General features: G+C 42.3%; 1 protein-coding gene across 7 annotated transcripts in view; it reads left to right on the top strand.

The window, feature by feature from the left end:
• Positions 1-7,500, top strand: part of hivep2a (HIVEP zinc finger 2a) — a 63,725-nt gene that overhangs the window by 42,299 nt on the left and 13,926 nt on the right. For 5 of the 7 annotated variants that reach the window (XM_060883122.1, XM_060883118.1, XM_060883120.1 and 2 more), the window contains one exon: positions 5,728-5,816. The exons of the other annotated variants lie outside the window; for them this stretch is intronic. The gene's annotated coding sequence lies outside the window, so the exon portion shown is untranslated. The remainder of the gene's footprint in view (positions 1-5,727; positions 5,817-7,500) is intronic. 7 annotated transcript variants of the gene reach the window in all.

Genomic DNA, 7,500 nt, shown 5'->3' with positions numbered 1-7,500 from the left:
AAAATGACACACAAGCATAATCATGCAAAGGACGGCATATATTAGTTCTGTGAAACAAAGCAAAACCAGTTACTCACCTATCGAGAAGGAAAAAAGCAACCTCGGCGTCTTAAGTAAAGTTGGCCGCATATTCACAGATTGGAGTTTCCTTGATAACTCCTGAGCTAAATGCTGTTACTAGCAAACGCGGTTGTCGCTGCCTCTCTACATTACTATGATGGAAAAGGGGTGTTATTTGTGTAGTAACAGCGTTTAGCTCAGGAGGTATTGACTCGGGAAACTCCAATCTATGAATACAACTTCCCGCTCCTTCAGTTCTCTCCAGCGCTGGAAAGCTGATCCTATATTAACACGTCCTACTTCTTGCCTTATCGTAAGCCTTTCTTCGCTTTCTTTCTTTGCTTTTATCCTTCGTTTCAATGTTAAGACCGCTTTCTGCTAATGTCACACATGCGCACTGAACACTCTCCGCCCATTTTGACAAGACACACCCCTTTCTGCTCATTGGCTACACGTTAGTTTTGTTTTTGTTTTGTTTAGCGGCCCGATTCAGTTTTCTGAAGCATTTCTCAAACAACAGAGACCCCACCTTTAAGGTGCTATTCAGTGTTTTCCTCCATGTGAACTACTGCATGCTTGTTGTTCTGTTATTTGCCTTGATGATATTTCTCTTTACACAGAACTCACCACTCTCCTGTTAGTTTCAATACTAATCCCCATTGAAAAGCTCTTCTTTGCCACTTTAGAGTATCACACTTCCCAAAGCCTAACTATAAGAACCGTCATCAGGAAATCAGGAGTTTGTATTCATGGGCCGCTTAGCTGTATTCGATGGCTTTTTTTTTTTAGTTCAGGACTGGACGTAGTTTCACTTTCAGGATGCCTCATTTTAGCAGGTTCCATGTTGTTATATAACTAGCACTGCTAAAAAGGGTGAAACAGTTTGTTCAGTTCTTCCTATTGAGTTGGACAGCATAATAAATCACATCGGAAGGAAAGCGCACGCCTGAGAATGAAAATGAAAGTTTTTTTGCTCAGTCCAGAAGTGAGAACCAGTCGTCCTCAAACGACCTTGAGATTAAACAAGGTTTAAGATCTTCATTCTACGACGTTCTTGCGTCTGATTACCTCACCTATACCAGCACGGTCGAGACAAAAAGTACGTTATTCTACGCTAGTATTTTGTTCCTCTAAAATAATTCAGCGCCTCTCTAATTTTAGTCTGGAGTTTGGAAAGCCTGCAAACGTTATTGTTCTTTCTGGCTTCTTGCCGATCTTTGTTGGACGTTAGTAGATGAGAAAAAGTTTCCAAGTTTCTCTGTTTTTATTTAATGTGTCTACACAAGTACAAGTAGACTGTTAAAAACAACAACAACAAAAGGCAACTCCTACAGCATATGTCATTGACTACAGCTGGGCTGCTGGAGCACATTAATTACACTGCTGTAAAGCTCTCGTTTTGACTCGACACCTTCTGCCAAAGCCACGATGAAGAGCTCTTAAACCTGCGCTTTAAGACGAGAAAGCCGTGGTGCGAGAAGCATGTAAGAGAGAAAGTGAGTGGAAAATGAACAGACGGAGCTGGATGGCTTTTACAGACTGAGTCAGAACGCTGCACAGCGCCAGCTCCCTCGCCTTGTATAACAGCCCTGAGATTGGCACGGATGGCACACTCTTGACTCATGCTAATATCATGCAGAGTCTGGTCTTGTTCTTTCTGCAGAAACAGAAGTGGGCAGAATTGCTTTCCACCACAAAATGCACTGAACTCAGTGACCTCAGAACGTACGTACGTACGCTCCTATAGTTTTGGTATTTCTGAGCATTACTCATTTTTACGATGCCCCTCATTTTTGTTTTGCCCCGCCCAGGCGTCTGTGGATATCACCTTACTGAGACTTGTAGTAAAGCCTAGATCCACACATGTCCTGACGCAGATACCACTTCCCCCTTTCAATCTGGATTGTGGAGTTACAGTAGTGGTATGTAGGGTTGGATGTGAAGGGGGATAAGGGGTGATGAAGGGGTGAGAAGATGACACTGATTAACCCACTCTGGAGGCAGCCAGCATGCCTGGTATAGAGCGAGTGCAGCTCTGTGATTAATACCCATTAAGCACCATGTGTCTCCAGTTTGTCACAGGCTAAATCCTGTTCCCTAACGCGTTGATTACAGAGTGGATGCTCCGGATCTTTTCCTACACCTGCTGGACCCTCATTGTGCTCCGAGTTTGGTCACATGGTGCTGCTGGAACCGAAAACTATCGTCGATTGTCTTATCCGTGAGACTCTCACGAAATCCGCCTTCGCGACCAACTCGTAACGGCTTCCGTTGCTATATAAACACGGCACTAAATATTACACATTTGTGTACCGTTCTGTTATGTGGTGGATTTTTATGGGGTTTTTTTCTGAAGGAGGAGAAACATGTCAGTGTCCTAGTATCTTCTGTCATTGTGTAATGTTTGCCGGCGGAGCTGAGAATCTCAGAAAGCAGCATGTGGGCGGTGGTTACAAAAGAGCTACACGCTCTCGGAAAATGTAGGAAAAAAATTATGAATGATTATTTCTATAAAAAGTGATGCTTCATTTCCATCCTTAAGCTTAGTTTAAAATAAAACACTTTTTTAACATTAGTTAAAATTTTATTGTTTGTTTTTTTTTTTCTTTACACATCCAAATACTTCGCAATGTATGTGTGGAAGATCATACACCAAGCACCAATATTCTTTAGATCCTGCCTCCATGTTTGGTCTGATTTTAGAGCCAGAATCACCAGGTAATCAAAGTTCCCGGCTCTGGCTCAGAGTAACGTGACACTTGAACGCCGGCGGTCGGGAACGTTCGCCAGCTCGCAATAAAACACAATCCTCTGATGTCTGTTGCAGCAATGCTGCGAATTCCACTCTTATGCATTCATCTCTCAGCTGTGCTCTTACCATTAAGCGCGGTTGTCAGAGGAGAAGAGAGGAGAGGGAGGGAGGAGAGGAAGAAAAAGGATGGAGAGATGGCGGGGGTGTTACAGTACAGTACGTGCAGCTGGAGAACATCAGTCAGCTGATCAGATTGTTTTCCCAGAAGCAGTTGATGCTGGAGTAGAATCTGCCTTTGTTCCACAATCACCACCTTCCTTTTTAAAGCCCCAGCAGAAGGATAGCTGTCTCCTGGGTTTGCCGAGCCATTCCTCAAAACCCTCTTTCAGTTTCCTGCCATAAATTTTTAACCTGACCCATTAATTGTAAGGTAATTACACTGTCTCCGAACACCTAGAGCCACAGAACGTATTAAATTAAAGCGGCATGCACTGAAGGTGCTGGGGTTTCGAGTATTTATTAACAAGACTTGGATTAATTATAGGATTAAAGATGAGGAATATGAGCAAGAACGATGCATGCGTATGAAAGATCTCGCCGGTTGCTGGAAGGCTGTGAGGTTGTGAGCTGGTTATATGTGGAAGATTGGAGCATGACCTTCAGTATACCTCCATTGTGTACATAGTGTAAGTAGAGAGAAAGAGAGAGAGAGAGAGAGCGAGAGAGAGAGAGTGTTCTGTAGGCATTGAAGATGTCAGGTGCTTCTGACAGGGTGCTCATGGGTTCCTATGGTTGCAGTGAGGAGAGCAGACAGGTTGACGACAGGGGTGGCTCACCCCAGGGCTCTTCCTGTCCACTGATACAATTATCCAACTTTCCTGAATTACTTTACATTAAATTTTCATCAGGCTGAATAATGTTGTGGAAGTGAAGCAATGGGAAGACCTGGCACCTTGATGAATCATCTCCACTGGAATAAAATGTAGTTTCGAGTTTATACACTCTGGTGGGGTTTTTTTTTCTCAGAAAGTTAAGGGAGAAGGGAGAAGGACAGTGTGTGTGTGTGTGTGTGTGGCGTTTATATATGTGCAAGGTTGTACATCCCTGAGATGTATCCCTAGAAACATTCTGTACACAGAAAGACATGTTTAAGATATTAATCCCTTCTAAACAAACTGATCACACTGTTACAGATGTCTCAAAATCCTGATGCTGGGATTAAACACATGCGGTTACATCCTTTCTACTGTGTCGTAATCATTAAGCAAATCATTTAGGACTTATTGGGCCTTTTTACACCTGGTCACTTCATGTGTTTTCTCTGATCCGATAGCTATCTGATTTGTTAAAACTGTTCCATTTACATGAGGCCACATAAACGCGTCTCGGCGAATCGGATATCAATCCGATCTTTCTACTCCCGCCCAATATGCAAATATATTTTACCTCATTTCCGGGGTAATTGAAATGGAACACATGCGCTTTCTACAAAAAACAGCATTTACTGTTTGCTGCATTTTCGCTGGCTGCAGCAATGCATTTTAAGACCCAACGAGACACCTGGGTGAAAGATCGGAGGCAGCACTGATGGGAAAACATGTTTCTTTCTGGCGCGATGCACGACTCGTGAGTCACCTGCGAGTGACGTACTTCCGTTTGGGAGGAGTATAGCGCTGACGTATGTGGCTTGAACAACCACATTCATTTACACCTGTCCTGTTTCATCTGAAATGCGTCCCAGACCACCTGCTGATGTGGTTTGAACGATCGGAATCCGTCTCGAAAACGTTTCGGAGGGCATTTAGACCTGGTCTTTTTACCATCGGATAGCTATCTGATCACAGAAAACGCATGAAGTGATCAGGTGTAAAAACCCCCATTGAGTAAAGTACATTTAAAAAAAAAAAACCTTCTTTCCTTTTGATTCTGCCCACAAGACAACCTTCAGTTTTACATTTTATTCTTTGTTTATCGTTTGAATTGTATTATACTGGTCCTGACGCTTCAGCATTCCCTTGTACTGAACCTCTCTGTTTGAACTTGTAGTCTGTGTGAGGTGAGCTGAGAGATGTTCCGGTCTTGATAAACCCTGTTTCCCGTGTTTACTCCGAGTGAACGTCATCATGGATTGTGATGCAACTCTACAGAAATCTCTCGTTTTTCCGGGTAGGCCGAGGCAGCTTCGGTCACAAAGGGATCTGATATAGTGCCCACTACAGTTCAGTGCAGTGTGTGAGTTCTAGACACCTTCTGACCTTCTGGCTAAAACTGATCCAGATCCTGATGGAAAGTGTGGTTTATTTTAGAGATCACTTATGTTTTAATGTTTCTCTCACTGGAGGAGGCTTCTGAATCATTGAGAAGGTTGGAAAGAAACTTCGGAGAAGCCAGTAGTGGTGAACACGCTGCAAAGACGCTAGAATAGTTTGAGCCGTGTGGATTAGAACTAGTGTTTTATCACTGTTCAAGGAGAAACCTTGAATTGTTCGATTAACAGCAAACCGAACCAAGCCGTGTGTTCTGACGTAGCTTAGCGTGGTTCGGTGTCGGCTTTAGGATAAAAAGAGATGGAGAACGACGGAGAATCATCAGGGCATCAGATTCAGCATCAGTTTGAATTTCAGTGTATTCACTTTTGTTTGTGATGGAGATTCGGTCTGATATATTTCAGGCGCATACATTAGTAAGAACGAGGAACTGACTTGTGTTGTGGTGGAGACGTCCTCATCCATACCGTCCACACAATCAACACCATCCATATCATCCACAGCATCCACACATCAGCATCGAGTTCTAGTTGTTTTAAAGACGAAATACATTTGAGCAGAATTTTAGAAGGTTAAACGGTACTTTTAATATCCGCTCTTTAATCATTAACTAACCCTTCCGTCTCTTTTCCTTTCTCCTCCCTGCAGTGGTCCGTGTCGTCTCAGCAACCTGGCTAAAGGATCCTTTCTGGCCTTTCTGGTTCCTCCACGTCACCCATTCTCCCAGCGCACTTTGGGTGAGTTCTTGCACTGCTTTCAATTTCAACCCGGATCCTGAGGACTACTCAGGAACCAGGCCCGGTGGACGGTGTACAGTGAATAGAAATAAAAGAGAAGGAAGGCAGAAAGAGATCCATGATCCAGAACATCTGGTGAGGCTGGTAGACCACATGCCTCCCAGATGCAGAAGGGCATTGCTGCTGATGTCTGATGTCTGATTTACTGCAGCAGATAAGAAAAAAAAAACACCTGCATTGGTGGAACTGATTTAAAATGGTTTTATGGGTTATTACTTATGGGTAAAAAAAAAAAAAAAACAATACGCACCTCCTCTTTTGGGAATTTTGAGCGTGAACTGCATCGAGGGTGTATTTTTATTCTGCACCTTCTCCAGAACAGCATCAGCCACCAGACTGTTTGCTCACCAGACCTAGAGCTGTTAACCTTGGACAGTTACTACAGCTATTTATTTAGTCTGCTCTGGGTTAAAAGAGCCACTATATCAGCAGACGCTAGAACTCTCGATGGTTTTTGCTTCTTCTAGTGAAAATGCTACAGAATTTTTCTGAGATCATTATTCTGCTTGTTTTTTTTTTTTTTTTTTGTGAAGTGACTTATGAGTTTTCACAACCTTATGTCCGCTTAGATGTTGAGAGAATTAGGACTTGATAGAAGTTACGAACGTGTGTGCGTGTGTTAAATGTGTTAGAACATATACAAGGTTGGTACATCTTTACATACTTTCTCCCCAGTAGGATGTTTAAAAAAAAAAAAAAAAAGCAAGAAATCGATGTCATTTCAATGAAGCAAAGTGTTTAAAGAGATCCAGGGAGAAAACACTGTCTTTAGTCACTGCCTCTACAGCTGCTTCCTGACATTTCTGCAAAATGTTGTGGAAAATTTAATGAGGGCTAGCTGGTTTCAATGGTTTCACTCGTACCCAGTGGAAAATCTTACCATATACAATTAAGACCAACATGAAGCCTCACGTTTTCCTGCTTACTTTTGTTTTGTTTTGTTTTTCCTCTTGTGGGACGACGGCCCGTGCTTCATCCAGGCCGAATGTACGTTTAATTATCCTCCAGCTAAGCACGGTACAACACGGTGTGTAACATCATCGTGCGTGTTAGTTTCAGTCGATTAGCAAGAACACAAGTGCATTATGTCTCATTTTAGTTAAAACAAAGCAGGCTAGTTCTGAACGTAATAATTGAACATAACTAACAGGTCTCATAAAAGATCAGACTTTATGCCTGCATACATAGTGCTGTGGAATTAAGTGACAAATTTGCTGACTTTTGACTCGACTTTGACTTTTCTCACTGACTCGTGACTTGGATTCGAGCCCTTTGACTCGGAAATACGATACGTTTTCAAAACCGAAAAGACTAATTTCTCCATTTGAAAGTGTTGGTGAATCAGCTGTTGTTTTTTTCCCCAACAAAACCAAGATATTTTGTGCAAATCAGCACCGATCTTCATTGATTGTCATGTTCATGATCAGTGTTGTGCTAGTTACTAAGAAATAGTAACTAGTTACAGTTGCTAGTTACTTCATTCAAAAAGTGTCATTCAAAAACTCAATTACTTTGTTGATTACTTACACCAAAAAGTAACGCCTTACTGTTAAAAGTAACTTTTTAGTGAGCATATTTGCACTTTGAGAAACTCGTCTTGCTCTCGCTTTGACTCTCCATTACT

Source organism: Tachysurus vachellii, chromosome 12, assembly GCF_030014155.1.
Source record: "Tachysurus vachellii isolate PV-2020 chromosome 12, HZAU_Pvac_v1, whole genome shotgun sequence".
NCBI classification, from domain to species: domain Eukaryota; kingdom Metazoa; phylum Chordata; class Actinopteri; order Siluriformes; family Bagridae; genus Tachysurus; species Tachysurus vachellii.
The sequence above is the reverse complement of the archived record's forward strand: the minus strand, read 5'-3'. Positions and strand labels throughout refer to the sequence as shown.